Below are 17044 nucleotides of genomic sequence, written 5' to 3'. Positions count from 1 at the left end.
TTTAAGCGTTTAGGTATAAGGCAGAGGGAATATATTTCCCACCTCTTTGAACTTTATATCAAAGTGATAGGGTTCAATTTTGCATAATTACAGCATATAGGCATGCTATAGGCATGAAGATATAATTAACAAACGTCGGTCGATCTGTAGGCTGTTTTTGTTAAAAGTGCTACATGAAAGCTACTTTTTCAGGCATAAAACATACCTAAATATGGAAGCATTGGAAGCCTTAAAAAATATTCCATGATATAGGTAGCCTACAAAAGCACCTACACCAACAAGTATTTTAATATGACACTTTTAATTCTTTCATTTCTGAGAACCACCGTCAATCACAATCCTTATATTGGTTTCCAACTTCAGATACTTGAATACAACAGATTTTACCGGCTACGCGACTAAGATTCCATTATTTAAAAATATCGGTGCATTTTTTTACTAAAAATAACGGTGCATATTTTTATTAAAAATATCGGTGCATATTTTTATACTAAATCATAGTTAATTTTGTGTCGAGACTATTCGAGACCGTACCTTGGCTGTATATCTAAGATATACAAAATTTTTACTTTTGAAATATCGGTGCATATTTTATGCTATATCATATTTAATTTTATATCGAGTTTACTCGAGACCCTACCTTGGCTCTTACTCTAAGATATACAAAATTTTTACTTTTGAAATATCGTTGCATATTTTTATGCTAAATCATATATAATTTTGTATCGTGACTATTCGAGACCTTACCTTAGCTCTTTCTCTGTAAGATATACAAAATTCTTACTTTTAGATTTATAATTAAATGACAGAAATATATTTTAATGTCTCTTACTCCTGTTGTTTTTAAATCTCCCTCAAATCCAACCCGCTGTTCTAGCGTTTTACAATGCCGAAATTTTACGGGAAAATTACGAGCGTTAACTATCTAGTACAAACCGCAACTCTCCTAACTGTATATCAGTGGACCTTGTTACAAAAGGCGTAAGGTCCACCGATGTACACTTGTACAGTTAACAGTGTGGGTGATGGTACCTAACTAATTGCATTATTGGCAGTGTTGCCAACTCGGATTTTGAAAAAATGCTAGACTAATGTCTAGATTATGCCAAAATTATGCCAAAGATTTTTGAAACACCTATGCTAAAAAAATGCTAAAATATCACTTGAAATTAGACACTTAAAACACATACATTTTTCAAATTTACCGCCTTTTTCTACTGACAAGATCTGCTTGACCAACTTTATATAGTCCGTTGACGTCCATCCGTCCACAAAAGTCAACATTCATATGAAAATATGAACCACATAAGGCGATGGCGCATATTGTTGCTGCCAAGTTGGTGCAAACTTGGCTTAGACTAAATTATGCTAAAAAATATGCCAGATGCTAAATGAAGAATTTTGGTGCCAAAGCGAGTGAAAATATGCCAGATCTGGCATCATTTATGCAAAGTTGGCAACACTGATTATTGGAATGAATAAAGTCCGTGCACTAATCGCTGTAGTCGCCATTTGGGCCGCAGACCCATTTTGCGGTCGAGTGTCATCCCCTTACAATCGCTTAGCGAACTCAAGCGAGTCATTAGTAAAGTATAATTATATTATAACCATACATGGTATAATAATATACTCCGCCTGGTACTCTCTTCCCGTCTTTTCTAGGTCACCTGACTGACACAAGCCTACGTCATCGTGCGACAGCGCTATGTGATAATATGCGATAGCGCTGTATACAGGGCGTCCCACGGCTATGCCACATGGAGGGAAAGTACCCTAAATATTGTAGATGGAACATTTTATTGAAAGAAGACATTATTTTAATTTAAAAAACAATTTAAACTGCATACATAGATTTTTAAATAATTACATGGTTGAACCGGGAATCGAACCCGCCACACGAGAAAAAAAATCATCTGTAGCTTTATCATACCGATCGAAAGGCTTGATCATAAGGATTATTTTTTGCTAAAGAACATAGTGTCAGAAACAAAAGGAAGACCATGAATTTTAACATTTGATGTGAAATTTAGCGAAATAATCAAAAGAGTGCGGCTTTGTATTCAACAGAATGAGACTGAATTTTGAGCATTTGATAAATTAAATTGATTAATTTTGAATTAAAAATGTTAAAATTCATGGGCTTCCTTTTATTTCCGACACTATGTTATTTAGCAAAAAATAATCCTTATGATCAAGCCTTTCGATCGGTATGATAAAGCTACAGGGTGATTTTTTTTCTCGTGCGGCGGGTTCGATTCCCGGTTCAACCATGTAATTATTTAAAAATCTTGGAATGCAGTTTAAATTGTTTTTTAAATTAAAATAATGTCTTCTTTCAGTAAAATATTCCATCTACAATATTTAGGGTACTTTCCCTCCATGTGGCATAGCCGTGGGACGCCCTGTATAGCGGCCATGTTATTGTGACGTAGGCTTGTGTCACTCTGGGAAGAGAAGACCATGTTTTATTAGACTATGATAACCATATAAGATATACCTGATTATACCATTAAGATATACCATGTCAACTTGACATGGTGACTACCGACCTGCTGCGCTGGGTAAAGAAAGCCTGCTGGGGAATTATAAAGAAGGCCTGGGGCCCATTTCTCGAACGATATTAGACTAATATTATTAGTCCACGAACTGTCAAATCGTATGGGTTGCCATGACAACACACTAATAATATTAGACTAATATCGTTCGAGAAATGGGCCCCTGCCAGGGATTTACACAAGCGTAGGTATTATTAGGACGGCGAAAAATTGTGTTGAATGGAGAGCCTTTGTGAACAAAACAGACCCATTAATAGACGAATAAAAGGCCTTTATTGGGTTATACTAAGTACCCCTTTATGAATTATTTTTATGTGTCTTAAAAAGAATCGTAACATTCTGAAGTAAAGAATCCTTGATCAATTTTGTACCTAGTTAGGATCTCTAAATTCTAATAATCTCAAAATTATATGTGACCACTAGAATCTTAAAACCTCTAGTTGAGTCCTCACCAACTCAAGTCAACTAAGTAGGTCATCATCATCATCATCATCATCTCAGCCGAAAGACGTCAACTGCTGGACAAAGTCCTCCCCCAAGGACCTCCACAGCGAACGGTCATTCGCTGCCTTCAACCAACGGTCCATCTAGTCATACTTAGGTTACACTAACGGCTCGATTCGGAAAATGAATTAGATATCTATTAGACATCAAGAAGTTACGATATGGATAATTTAAAAATATTTGTAAGGTAGATATGTCAAATTTGACGTTTCCATGTTTCTGGACGTCCTCTTGAACGATTTCCACAAGTTATGACTTAGATATCCAAGTCACATCTAGTAGATATCTAATGTAGATCCCAAAAATCTCTAGTTCGTCTCTAATCTTGCAATTATCTCGTTTCCCGAATACGCTTGTAATTCTCTGAGCCAAAACCTCGGTAACCTTTAAGAATGCAGACATCCCAACCTCTCATCAAATATTAATGGGGCCTTAATAAATGGAGGGCAATTTTGGGCTGACAGCTGTTCGGTAGGGCATTCTGAATTCCGAACTGGTTATTACTAGTTGTTAGGTTCGAGGTTAGGTCTCGAAGATCTAGGATGTCGCCTTTATTAAGATGTCACGTCACAGGTTTTAGGGATAATGTAATCCTGGGGGACTAGCCAAGATGACAATCGTTTTCAGAAACGCTATTATTTACTAACACATTCATTGCCACTAAGTTACGCTCGTGGCGCGTAGCCACAGTTTTGCCGTATGGAGCGCGTAGTCGCTACGAACAGTGTACCCGACAGTCGGGTTCTTGGCCCTGAATGTGTTAAGTTTACATTTAATACACGTAGGGTAGACCGAGGCCAATCCGATCACACGGCGAATCGGAGCAGATTAGAAAATTAATTGACATTTCAAATATTGCTGACTGTCGTCGCAGGCTAAATTTAAGAATAATATAAGAATTATTTCATCATCATCATCATCATTTCAGCCTATATACGTCTCACTGCTGAGCACAGGCCTCCTCTCATGCGCGAGAGGGCTTGGGCTATATTCCCCACGCTAGCCCAATGCGGATTGGGGACTTCACATACACCTATGAATTTCTTCGCAGATGTATGCAGGTTTCCTCACGATGTTTTCCTTCACCGAAAAGCTAGTGGTAAATATCAAATGATATTTCGTACATAAGTTCCGAAAAACTCATTGGTACGTGTGGTGTTCATCAATAAATAAGCAGATGCCTGGCAACACTGGTGCGCATGATGGCGGCCGCTGTGTTACGGGCGCTCTGTATGGACCGAATAATAAATTGTTTTATTTACCTATAATTAATATAATTCCTCTAAAAGCAAACTAGATTAATGATGTTAAGTGAACATCACAAGTGGCGACGAGGTAAAACCGTGAGTACCTGAAATTATTCGCAATATGCAAATTGAGGAAATATTGGTGCCATATTGGTTTGTAAACAGGGCCGACGATTTGCAAAACGAACGCATGTATATCATGTAACGGTCAAGAATGACTCTCCCTATAATACACTACACTCTAACCCTTCTAACCCATATATCTAAAACAACCCTCAAAGCAAACCTACTTTACCTAAGAACATAATTTGTCTCTGTCTTGCATTTAAAACTTTTGGCCATAAAAGTGATATGATCGTCTAGGAAATGGAAGGATCCCGTAGCTGTACGTAATAACCCCTGGTTCTTTTACAAAGAGGAGAGTTACAAATCTATAAACCCAGAAACTAACCTAACTAAATGAAGAGCACAGTAATAATTTGATATTAACCCATAGGAATCAAACAGTAGCATAATAAGAAAGGTTACTAATAAAAGTAGGTAAATGAGAAATGCAATGTACTAAAGAACATATTTTAATAAAGATAAGATAACAAACACAATGATAATTTATTTTAGAATTAAAGTATTGTAAATATTGTAATACTGCTTGCAATTGATAATGAGCTTTCTGTACATATACTAGTAGATAGCGATGAGAAGTTCTATCTCACTGAAGTAACCGCAGTCCATCTAAATATAGTGGAATGAATAATGGAATATATATATATGAATAATAGAATATATAAATAAATAAAAATATTTTTTTGGTAAAAATTCCCCTACTCCTATTGGACTCCGGATAACATTGAGGAGCATTTTTCCTGGGATAAGCCCTTTAAGTCACTTCTTAAGGGAAACTTAATATTTATAACCTAACAACATCTGAATGCTATTCTAGATGCCACCTCAATGCTTGATGGGGTTTGGAGTCATCCTAAACCAATCCCTGTGGGAGATCCCGTCGATTGGGCTTCCTTCCCCTACCTCCCTATTCCTAGGAGTTTAAGACTCAGCGAAAGGCTAGATACGTTTCACAAACCCTAAGTGGTATCTGAGGAAAAGAAACGTCAAGTATTCCATCAGCCACTCTACCTACTTCTTTTCACACTAAGCTAAGAATACTGAATCCCTAAACCCATCCCAAAATCTGTAAGCTATAATTAATGGCAGGTCCATAGATAATTTAACCTTTAAATATAATATAATAAATGTGATAGGCCTTGGCCTAATTTATAATCATGACCTTAGTCAGGAATACAATTCATTAGGTTCAAGTTGCGTGAATCGACTGCGTTCCAAGTATACAGTACGACTCCTAACTTTACGTTGCGATCAGTTAGTGCAAAATTAACCATAAAAATGTTCACCTGAACAATTTGTCAATAACCAATAAATATATAGTATAGATCGTATCTACTTCATGCCATCAATAGGAATCAAATACTTCAAAATGTTAATAATTCTTTAGGAATGTCGATAATAATATTTCTTTTCATGTAAATACATTCAATAGGTAGTATATCAATCTCTATTAAATCGAGAACAGATAAATAATATAAGTTGTAATTATTTCCACCTTTGAGCCATAATTACCAATATCGCACTACTAATTCAATAAAATCATTTTAACTTCATAAAAATAATGGCTTGTAAACATATCCTCCCCCACATTAAGTATTTCTTTTTCTTCCACCAAAACATCAATTTTCAATATAATTAGGTTCAGTAAGTATCAAACTAATTTAGTTCAACATCTATTCATAATATGTAGGTAGGTACTTGCGTCGCATTGCGGCATGAAACATGAACGTTCCCTTTTTCTATGTAGGGATCTTTATACTTCATTTACTCTCACATAGTAATCTTCATATAAAAATATATCACTGATAGGTATTTTAACAAGTAAACACTATTCTCATAAATACGCAAGCGTTGGTACAGAATACCATCCCTTTCAATAAAGATCGAACCAATTTATTTCCATTACTAAATTACGGTAAAACTCGATGGCACGACACATTCACTAAAGATCCTTCCAAATTACTTTCTGTTATTGAAATACACTAGGAAAATATCGTGTTTGTACTTTATAATTAATAAAACTCTGACGCACGTATTATTTGATAAATAAAGCTAAATAAAATATCTATCGCCACGTACACACTCGCGCGATCATCTCACAATGCCGCCATCTTGTCTCCTTGCCACGAACGGAAGCGCGCGCGGATTTGTTAGTGAGAAATCTTCGTAAATTAAAACAAACTATAGCGACACTGACTTCAGAGAACATTAAGTTAGAGCTGTCGTAATTTACTCACCCTAATTTAGTGACAGTACTTTAACTCCCTAACACGTTTTCACTACCTTATATGGCCATGCGTCCTGCGCTCGCACTTTTATTACCTTATATGGCCACAAATCATGCGCTAAGCTTCCTGGCTTATGATTGGTCTGCGGTTAATATGGTGCAATTTGACTGCGCGACCGAGTATCGACATGTTTTGTATTATGTTTTATTTAATTTTTTAAATAGTATTAATTTGATGAATAGTGAGTGATTTCTGTAATAAATCAATACATCATGAATTCATGCAACACATAATTGATTATATAAATAAAACCATATTAATATTTGATGTGCAGGATGAAGGCGCAGGGCCTTGCGTAGGACTGCGGCGAAGGATGTCGTCGAAAATAAAATGCTTCTTTTACTCAACAAAATCGTAGTTTTAATTTGCAATAAATTACACTACATTTCGTCCATGTCAAAGGGTCGATTAAATCGGATTATTATATATCACATGTTTAAAAGTTATAAAATAAAATTGACTTATGAGGAGCCATTACGTTTCGAGCGGAGGGGAAAACGAAAGAGAACCCGGATAGGTGTATAGTGGCAACATTGATCATAGAGAGAGGTGTTGCCTGTGTAATAATAGAATGAGATGTAAAGGGTATACTACACGATTCTAACACTCCTCCTTGCACTTTACATGCCTAGAAAAGCTCTAAGTATGGCTCTACATAAAGCATACTTAGAATAAATTACATGCTGCAGGCTTAAGTCTAGTAAAAACACATAGACGTAAAATATAGACATGCAGCTATAACTAGGTAAGACAGGAATGAATATCACATTTAAAAATCATAAGTAGAGAAGTGGCTCTTAATTAACATTTTAAAGGCTTAACATTAAGTCCCTGCACAAATTTACAATGTTTTTCAGCACATAAAGGTTTTGTTAATACATCTGCTACCATTTTGTCAGTCTGCAAGTACCTTACATTTAAGTTCCCTTTTTGAATCAGATCTTTAATGAAGTGATACCTTAGGTCTATATGCTTTGTTCTTTTGTGGGAGTGCTCTTTAACTAACAGTAATTTTTGAGCACTTTGGCTATCATTATAAATGACAGTGTCAAAAGTTTTATCGATAATTTCTGACAAGAAATTTCGTACAAAACATATGTCTTTACAACAATCTCCAATAGCTACGTATTCTGACTCGCAACTTGAAAGAGAAGTACATTGTTGCTTTCTTGCCTCCCAGTTAATTACATTAGATCCTAACTTAATCACAAAGCCAGTATAGGACTTGCGGTCTGAAAGGTCATTGGCCCAGTCTGCGTCAGCGTATGCAGTAAGGTTAAAAGTATTGCTCTTTGTAAAACAAAGGCCATAATTAATAGTACCTTTTAGGTAACGTAGCACACGCTTCGCCATGCGCCAATGATTTTCATCAAAACATGTGTTAAACATACTAAGTTGGCTACATGCATAAGAAATGTCCGGTCTAGTACAGACTGATAAATACATTAGACTTCCTAATAACTGTCTGTACTGATAGACTTCATCATCTAAACATGTCTTATTTGATTTCTGTAATTTACAATTAACCGGTAAAGGTGTAGAAACAGATTTACAATCTGACATATTATACTTGAATAATAAACGCTTTATGTACTCAGTTTGATCTAGGGTTGTGATACCATTTTCTCTATAAACATTCATTCCTAGACAATTATTCAATTTGCCCAAATGACGGACTTCAAAATTATTTTGTAAAAGTTGTAAAATATTATTAATACAATTATTGTGAAATACATAAAAATCATCAACATACAATGCAATAATAATATATTCAGTCTTTGTCTTCTTTGTATAAATACATGGCTCACATTTGCTCTGAGTAAAATTATTTAGTGCTAAGAAATCATGTATTTTGATATTCCACATTCGGCTTGCTTGCTTAAGGCCGTATAAGCTTTTCTTAAGCAAACAAACCTTATCACAGTTTTTAAAGCCTAAAGGCTGCTCCATATAAATCTTTTCGTTTAATTCCCCATTTAAAAATGCAGTTGTAACATCGATATGGTCTATTTGTAAGTTTAATTCAGTAGCAATAGAAAACAATATTCTCAGTGTGCTATGCCTCACTACAGGTGCAAAGGTGTCCGTATAGTCAATGCCCTCTACTTGGCTAAACCCACGGGCAACCAACCTAGCTTTAAATTTGGCAGGCTTACCTGAGGTGTCGAGTTTCTTTTTGTAAACCCACTTACACTTGACGATGTTTTCATCTGCAGGTCTGTCTACTAAGATCCATACCTTGTTTTTAATTAAAGAGTCATACTCACACTGCATTGCCTGCTGCCAGTCTTCCTTTTCAGAAGATTGCATGGCTTCGCGGTATGATGCAGGCTCATCTGGCGAATATCCTTCCGCTATCATAGATAAATCATAGTCTCTGAGATGCTGTGGCATATTACCTCGTGTTTTACGTACGGGACGTGAACGAGACGTGTCGGAAACAGCCGGCAGCGTCGGCTCACTTGGTGCAGACTCCGGCAGAGAAGACACGGGACCCCTTGGAGCACCCACTTCATCACCGTCGTCATGATCATCAAATGATGACTCCGGCAGAGAAGACAAAGCGCCCCTTGGGACGCAATCTTCATCACCGGTACTGTCACTTGCACCTTCATCGCCCGTACAGTAGTGCTCAGAGAGCGGTGACCACGCCGGTTGCGTCAGGGTCTCTGCATCTGAAACTGTATTTGAAGAGGATGAGCACTCAGCTGATTTATCTTTTTCATTATTTTGAATGACATCATTAACATTAAAATGAGAGTCATCATTAAAATTATTCAATGCATTAAAAGAATTATTTTCATTATTAGTCATTGAATTATTAAAATTGTCTTTATCGATATAGTAATTATAAAAAATTGGCTCCACAAGTCTTTTTACTACTGTCATGTTTACCTATAAATTTATCCTCATTAAAAATAACAGATCTGGACTGTATAACTCTATGAGGTTTAGTGGGATCAATCAAACGGTATCCTTTAAAAGTTTCACCATAACCAACAAAAATTAACGCTTTTGCTCTAGCATCAAGTTTTCGACGCTTTTGACTAGGAACATGTGCATAAGCAGTACACCCGAAGACACGTAAATGACTGATGTCTATAGGAGACCCAGTCCATAAGCTCTCGGGAATTCCACCTGAAAGCGCTCTGGTAGGAGACCTATTTTTCAGGTAAATGGCTGTCATAACTGCCTCTCCCCAGTAGCGGTTACACAGGCCGGATTCCTGCAGCATAGCCCTAGTTTTATCAAAAATCGTTTTAAAAGCCCTTTCCGCTGTTCCATTTTGAGCAGGATTGAAAGGGACAGTGGTTTGATGTATAATACCATGTTCTTTAAGATAATTGGCCAGTTTATTGTTTGTAAACTCAAGGCCATTGTCACTGCGCAAACATTTTATTAAAAATCCGGATTGTTTCTCAATCATAGTTTTAAAATTAATAAAATGTGAACTCACCTCTGATTTATGCTTCATAAGGTAGCCCCACGTTTTCCGGGTATGGTCATCTGTGAAGGTCAAAAGGTAACGAGCTCCACCCCAAGTTTCGACTTGCATCGGTCCGGCCACATCTGAATGGACGAGTTCAAGTGGTTGGGTAGTGCGCTTCGTGCTGACAGCAGGATACGGTGCTCGCACCATCTTGCCTGTCAAGCACGGCTCGCAACTACCACTGATGGTGTCTTCTTTCTGAAAAAGTAAGTTCATGCATTTCTCCCCATCACCAAGAATCCTCATACCTGGTTCAGACAAATGACCTAGACGTCTATGGATTAGATCCATTGGCACTGTCGAAACAGCGTGAGCATTCACTGTCTCTTGCCTGGTTTGCAAGAGCTTGGAAGACTCCTCCTCAAGGATGTGTCGCACTTGAGCCTTATATTTATACAAACCATTTTCCTTAGAAGCAACTAACAGTTGATCGCCAGTGACTTTAACATTATCAAAGACTTTACAATGATCCCTACTAAAAACGACAGTATAACCCTTGTCAGTGATTTGACTAACGGACAGTAAATTGCTGGAGAGGTCAGGCACATGGAGAACATTTACAAGGCTAATATTGGAGCACAAAGGGACCCTACCACTACAATTGCTATGTAATTTATTACCATTAGCTATATAAATTGTAGAATTTTTACCTCTAGGTTCTTCTAGTAGCTCCTTATTAGCAACCATATGTTGGGACGCTCCAGAATCCACGACAAAATCATGGCAGCTGCTGCCGCTGCATACCATGGCTGATGCAAGCATAGTGTGATTCTCTTCATTGTTCTTCAGCTCCTTCTTGCGCTTAAAGCAACGCTTGATAGTGTGTCCGCTCTTCTTGCAGAACTGGCAAAACATAGGCGATGACTTCTTCTTGCTTCCTAGGTAGGCCTTCACACCCTCCTGGTCACTCGCACTTCTCCGGTGTTCTTCTTGTAGCAATCTGGCACGCACAAGCTCCACCGTGAGTTTGCTTGTAAGACAGGCGGTTTCCAGACCCGACACCAGGTTGTCAAATTCCTGCGGTAAACCACTCAACAGGATCTCCGCTACCTCATCATCGTCTATCTTCTTGCCTATATCATCGAGCTGTTGAACGAGCCGCATCACCGCCTCGACATATTCCGACATGCTGCTGTACTGGTTGTATTCTACTTTATGCAGTTGACGTAGCAAGAGCACTTTTCGGTATAGGCCCTTGGACTCGAAGGCATCGGCGAGTTTCTTCCAGGCATCCTTTGCCGACGTGGCATCTCGCACGTACTGGTACAGTGCAGGCTTGATCGTTAAACATATCTTAGCTAAAGCGCGGCTTTCGTGGGTCGCATTGGTGTCCGTACCTTCCACACAGCCCCATAGACCATCCAGCGTTAGTAGCATCTTCATAGCAAATTTCCAATTTGAATAGTTTGCCAAGCCATCCAGTTTCTCAACTGGAATGTGCCCGTTATTTTCACTGTTTGACGACATTTTGGACTAATTTGTAGTGACTAGTTGAGCAATCGAAGAAAAGTGAGGTTATATGCAAACGAGGGAAGTGCAATTCTAACCTCAAAAAAATGACACTATTTCCGACGTACCTTTCTGCGGTTTTGTTTTCAGTATCCTCGCAGCACTCTCTTCTGGGTACATAAACTGATGTGCAGGATGAAGGCGCAGGGCCTTGCGTAGGACTGCGGCGAAGGATGTCGTCGAAAATAAAATGCTTCTTTTACTCAACAAAATCGTAGTTTTAATTTGCAATAAATTACACTACATTTCGTCCATGTCAAAGGGTCGATTAAATCGGATTATTATATATCACATGTTTAAAAGTTATAAAATAAAATTGACTTATGAGGAGCCATTACGTTTCGAGCGGAGGGGAAAACGAAAGAGAACCCGGATAGGTGTATAGTGGCAACATTGATCATAGAGAGAGGTGTTGCCTGTGTAATAATAGAATGAGATGTAAAGGGTATACTACACGATTCTAACAATATTATATGTACATATATATAGATTTGTACGGAACGGTAATACCGTACCGTCACAATCAGAACAAAATAAAGTACAAAACAATGAAATCGTGAGAAATACAAGATATGAGTGACTTTCAGATGCCTGTAACGGGTGTAACTCGGAGGCGTCTGAGGATTAGTAAATGGTGTATGGTTCTTTTGGACATTGAACCAAATAAAGTACATTGGCAGATGACGAATGTTGAATTTTATAATACAGTCTGTTGAAATAAATAGAGTAATTCGTCAAAATTAATTTGATAATATAGAAATACCTAAGTATATGGAAATACAATATAAGATTAAGTCATAACTAAAAGTTATTTTTCTTTTTAAAAGGGAAGAATGGATAATTGTGTCAAATATTAGATTCCTTATCTATTTCATATGGTAAAATACAAGATGTTCTATGAAATAATAACTTGTATTTTGTAGAAGTTTCTGTTTCAAATACTTCCTTACATTTTATGCAAGAATACATGTACCTATGTAGTTGCCTTGCAAACTATAAACGATGTACATATTCACCAGCAAAATAGAAATTTTCTTGTTTCCATATTTCCAAAAGGTCTAAGTACCTGCTGTAGGTATTGCATAGTAAAGTCTGTTTTGTGCTTGGAGTATGATGGTCAAACTAAGAACATTTGTGTTGACCTTTAACGGATCTCATGTAAACATTAATGATTCTCAAAATATACTGGCACAAATGATATAATTAATTACAATGTTTGTCATCTAGGCTATTCAATTCAAGATCTATGAGCGATTGCAGTGATTGTGTGTACATATATAGGTACATAAAATGCCAACAAGTTATTGGCTTAGGCTGATGCCGAAAGTATGATGTTAACAACTTGTGCGCCAAGTTGTAAAACAACATCATAAACCCCATAAAATGATGGGAATTAATCGTTGGAAACGAAAAATGTCGAAATGACTAATGGCTGCTGCCGGACATATGATGTTAACGACTTATACGCCAAGTCGTAAAGTAATAACATCATAAACCCCATAAAATGATGGGAACTAATGGTTGGTCGCGAATCAACAAGATGGCTAATGGGAAATTCCCATACCTACATAAATAATGATGTAAGGAACTCATAAGGTTGAGTTTGCAAAGTAATAACAGCATTTAATGATGTAATTAATAATATAATACCATTAATAAATGGAACGTAAAGAGGTGAATGTTGTTTGTGAGTTGTATTGTACTTTATAAGTTCTTAACAAATCCTGTAATGTGTAGCTGGCAAACACAAATTTGTTAGTAACAAGGAATAGAAAACTACTTAACCCTTTCTTTGGGTGCTAGTTCTAGCGTAAGACAAAGACAGTATGATTTTGTCTATCTATGATTGAATTGATTAAGACAGCCAGTCCCTGGCCAAACTATCTATAGTATCTATAGAGTCCATTGCTATTGTCAGATTGACATTGATTGACTGTCACTTTTGACACTTGACAGATAGAGATTGTTTCAGAAATGTCATCGAAACTATTGTGTGTTTAGTTAAATGTAAATAAATTAAAGTAATGTTCCAGAGTAGATTCAATACAATATTGAATCTACTAGATTTTAGATGTACTACAGGAATGTGTAACTGTGCTCATTACAGTTTTGGGCAAACATGGACTAACAGTTTGTGTAAGTTTTCAGGTTTCTTGGACATCACAAGATTTTCCAAACTTACGGAGCAAAATATAGGTATTGGAAGTTGTTGCAAGTGTAAAATCATGGATATGTCACAATATGTCTTAAATATAATATAAAAAGTATAGTTTAACACATTCAGACCAGGTCAGCAACTTAAATGCAATGTTGTTAACTATATATATTTGCAATACGTCTATATAGCTGTTGTACGACATTTCCAAAGAAATATCAGTGACCAGAAAAGGAGACTGGTTTAGCAGCGTGAAATATAAGGATCTCATCACATATGGTATGTTACGAGCTATGTTTGGAAAGTATATTGTACAACCCTAAATGTCTGGAAATAGGGTAAGTGGAAATAAAAGAAAATCTCAATGAAGTTTTGATCCTAACTAGTGACTATGACGGAACTGTCAAATCATGACTGACAGTGATTCAAGTCACACTGTTGAAAAATAATTGGACAAATCGGTGTTCATATTTTTGAACTTGTATGGCCTGCATTTGTAAAGCACTGTTTTACTGCCTGCCTGTATATCAAATAATAAATACATTAGGTCCGGTGATATAAATCAATTTTGTAAGGGATTAGATGTTTTACCCTTATTAAAGTCATTACAAAGTAACAATAAATATCTGTTGTAAAATTACATAACATGGCAGCATTACCTTAATCCAAATGATTTAAATGGATGTAAAAGCAAACATCATTACATACCAAATAAAATACATTTTTATGGTCATACATTTATGCCTTGTTATGCTATTTTTGCAAAATACACCCTTACGGGACATACCATCCTACCAAAGCTGTTACCAAGCAAAACTGATTTAAACAGAAAAACTTTTTAAGACTAAGTAGATACTCTTTTGGATGAGATTATTCATCAGAATAAATAATTACCTACAACTATACTTGTATACAGCTTATACTAGACCATATATACTACCAGCGAACTAGTCGGTTATTGTTATTAGTCAAGAATAACAAAATCAAATTATTACAAGTCCATCAACTTGATTAGTGATTAATGGCTCGCAAGAGACAACTGGTTGAATTTCTCATATACCTACCCAAATAGGGATAAACACACCCATATCGTAACAGATGAATTTTCCGGATTTCTCTTACAGGTTACAATGCCAAAGATACGTTGGAATATGCGGCTGATAACTGGCTACATGCTTAACAGTCCATTTGGGATGCGATGGGAAACCATGTGCGCTACAGTATATCGCTTGTTCGGATTTCTGGCGGAAGGTCTGTGGAGTCACTGGAGTCCTGTTTGGTGGTCCCAAAGATTGGTGTTGGATTCTTTATTAAGTAAATAACGCAAATGAGCCACGACATTGTATATTTTTATGTGACCAGGCAACTGGTTAAAATGTGCAAGTTCAGATCACATACACGAGTACCTATTGGGCAACAAAGGCAAGTAGATAAATGAACAAGTTTTGTTAATAGATAAGTAACACAGGATTTTGGACCAGATATTCAGCAAATTAATTCCTTATTACATAAGCTTTTCAGGTTACACATCTGTAAAGTGCAGTCATTGTTAATATGATAACAGCAAAGTCATAGTAAGATATACTTAACTATGCATATTTAAATTTTCAGTAAGTAACTATACGGTTATACATAAGGAAATTATTTATGAACAATGATGTAAAATTTATACACTGATTATAGTGGGTCTCACCAGATAAGTGACAGAAGTCTGTAGAGACATGTTTAACGATTATAGGTAGCGCATTTGCGTTAAGTCTTGCGTATTTATCTTTATATTTACTTGTAGAACTGTGCATGATACAGGAATTTAAAACTATGTGAAACTTATTTGAATGTTTTTCACTATTTATTGTTTATTTTGAAACATGCTATTTTTATGGTGTAAATGAAATTGCAAAGCTCTGGCTTGTTCAAGAAAGCTATACTACGTTACAATTTAACTATTTGTTGATGCTTTTGACAACCTGGTTGCATTAAACACTACTAGGTACAATAAGGTATTAATAATACTTGTAGGGATTTAAACTAATATTTTTACCTAAACTAAATAATATAAAATATTATTTTAACAGAATGTAGCAAACTAAAAGTTTTAGTTACTAAAAGTGTTATTTGGAGTGCCCATACAGGGTTCATAACTGTTTCTTATTGAAATGTACCATCTTATATATGTACCTATGAAAGCAATTAATGACTGATTACTGATTAAAATTATGGAATGGAATGTTAGGGATTTGATAAGGTAACTGGCTCATATATAAGTACTTTAAACTAGGTACTAAATTATTGCATGGAATTTTTATGAAAATAATATATTCTACATGTATTTAGCTGTAGAGGATTAATAGAAAACTGATTTTATATGTATGTGGTAATTGCTAGTATACTCTCTCTTCCTCGCGTTATCCCGGCATTTTGCCATGGGTCATGGGAGCCTGGAGTCCGCTTGACAACTAATCCCAAGAATTGACGTAGGCACTAGTTTTTACGGAAGCGACTGCCATCTGACCTCCCAAAACAGAGGGGAAACTAGGTCTTATTGGAATAATTGCTAGTATACATTGTAATAAATTTTAATTTATTTAAAGAAAGAGGGAGGAAATAGATAATAATAATAAATGTCATGTATGTAAATACCAATAAGTAAGAAACGGTTATTGTTACAGATGTTACATGTTATTGATGTGTCAGTGAGCAGTCTACCTTAACCATGTTAAGGACTATATTGGACTCTAGTAAAAATATATATTGTACTACTAGCTAGTGGTTAATATTGTGGTCTAACATCACTCATTGTTCTTAACATATGAAGCACCCAAAGCTGGCTAGATAATATATAGTTATAATCAGACTGTAAACATATTAAAGAGGCTATCTGTATTGTAGTTGTTATTTAAAAAAATTATATGTTACTTGATTACTTACAGCAATTAGAAAATTAATTAACTATTAGTAGTTTAGTCATATACTGTATGGATTTGTGATATTGTAAACTTCCTATTTTACTACACCCTTTTCAGGGTCCATGTATATGTATGTAAAATACCTGGTATGCAAATAAATATCTCTATTTATCTATCTTTGTATACTAAAGGGTATATTTACAAGGAATAAGGTTTCTAAGACTATGTGGTAAGCTGTGGTAGAGCTGTAAGTTTACTTATTTGTAA

General features: G+C 36.0%; 1 long non-coding RNA gene across 1 annotated transcript; it reads left to right on the top strand.

Moving 5' to 3' along the window:
* Positions 1–4208: 4208 nt before the first annotated feature.
* On the top strand, positions 4209–16455 carry LOC134675026 (uncharacterized). The gene is made up of 2 exons (XR_010099674.1): positions 4209–4507; positions 12244–16455. It is a non-coding gene; the product is annotated as an uncharacterized LOC134675026 (long non-coding RNA).
* The last annotated feature ends 589 nt before the right edge of the window (positions 16456–17044 follow it).

This window comes from Cydia fagiglandana, chromosome 21 (assembly GCF_963556715.1).
Source record: "Cydia fagiglandana chromosome 21, ilCydFagi1.1, whole genome shotgun sequence".
Taxonomy (NCBI): Eukaryota; Metazoa; Arthropoda; class Insecta; order Lepidoptera; family Tortricidae; genus Cydia; species Cydia fagiglandana.
Note: the sequence above shows the minus strand (reverse complement) of the source record. Positions and strands in the feature narration are given on the sequence as shown.